Source organism: Neophocaena asiaeorientalis, unplaced genomic scaffold (assembly GCF_003031525.2).
Source record: "Neophocaena asiaeorientalis asiaeorientalis breed wild unplaced genomic scaffold, Neophocaena_asiaeorientalis_V1.1 scaffold138, whole genome shotgun sequence".
In the NCBI taxonomy this organism is placed as follows: domain Eukaryota; kingdom Metazoa; phylum Chordata; class Mammalia; order Artiodactyla; family Phocoenidae; genus Neophocaena; species Neophocaena asiaeorientalis.
This window is the reverse complement of record NW_020172632.1, coordinates 5,715,308-5,716,534: the sequence shown is the minus strand read 5'-3', so window position 1 is coordinate 5,716,534 and position 1,227 is coordinate 5,715,308.

Sequence of the window (1,227 nt, the reverse complement as noted above, 5' to 3'; positions counted from 1 at the left end):
GTGCCGGTACGCGGAACAACTTCCGGCCTTCTGGCCCCGCCCACGGAGGGCCCCGCCCGCAAATAGGCCCGCCCACAGGCCCACCGAGGCTCAGAGGGTCCAGCCCACTGCGGGTCTGGGGCGGCCGTCGCCTCCCGGCTCTGTTGATCTCTCTTCTGCTCTCTAGGCGGCAGGAAACCGAGCTCCGAAGCCACACCCTTCTGTTTTGGAACAAGATAGAAACTGAACTGGAGAAAAAGAGAAGCCGAAAAAACTTTTGGAATCTGATAAATTTGGTCCAGACTCTGTCCCTGGGAGATCGTGGGAAAAAATTTAAACCTCTCTTTCCTCATCTGAGAAGTAGAGGTATGATCATTCAACCCAGCCCCCACGTTCCTAGATGTGAAATGAAACAACTTGGTGTGTACTGTTCCTGGCGCTCTAAGCAGTAAATGGTGGCTGCTGTCGTTAACTAGTCACCCGTCAAGTTTGCCCAGCAGAAGGTTTTTGACATACCGTGATTAGCCCTGTCGAGCTGCCCTTCGAGCTCAATTGAGCCGGTATTAGAGAAAATGTGTGCAGGAGTTCCCTGGCGGTCCAGTGGTTAGGACCTCCGCGCTTTCACTGTCGTGGGCCAGGTTCAATCGCTGGTGGGGGAACTAAAATCCCGCAAGCTATGCAGCACGGCAAATAATAATAATAACAGAGAAAATGTGTGTAGAAGCCAGAAACCATTGGCGTCTCCCATCCAGCCACCACTTCTGTGCAGAAAACCCTTTTTAGAGCAGGATCCCTTCTGCTAGAACATCCTTTCTCAGTTTGAACATTTCCAAAGACAGGAAGCTCTGCCTCTGGCCCTAGGAAGCCTTCTATGCTCAGTGGACCCCATGAGGCTGCCTGTCCCCACAGATCACCTCCAAGTTTCCTTCCAACTCCGACTCTAAGATTATACAACTTGAATAGAGACCTATCAGCCCTTACCCATCAGAAAGCAGCCCCACCACACTCCCATTCTCGCTTTCAGCTGCAGTTTAGGATTAAGCAGGCTCTGCTCCCATTTTACAGAAGAAAAGGAAGTATCAAAAGACACAAAATCATGCTGTCTGGCTTGAGGTACAGAATTCCATTCCAGGAACAGGACCTTCCCTTAGCTTCAGCTCTCACTCGTGGCCCTGTAGGTTTGAGGTAGCCCAGTACGTCTGCTCTGTCCCATAACTGAATAAGCAGTGCCAGAAGCTGGATCACACT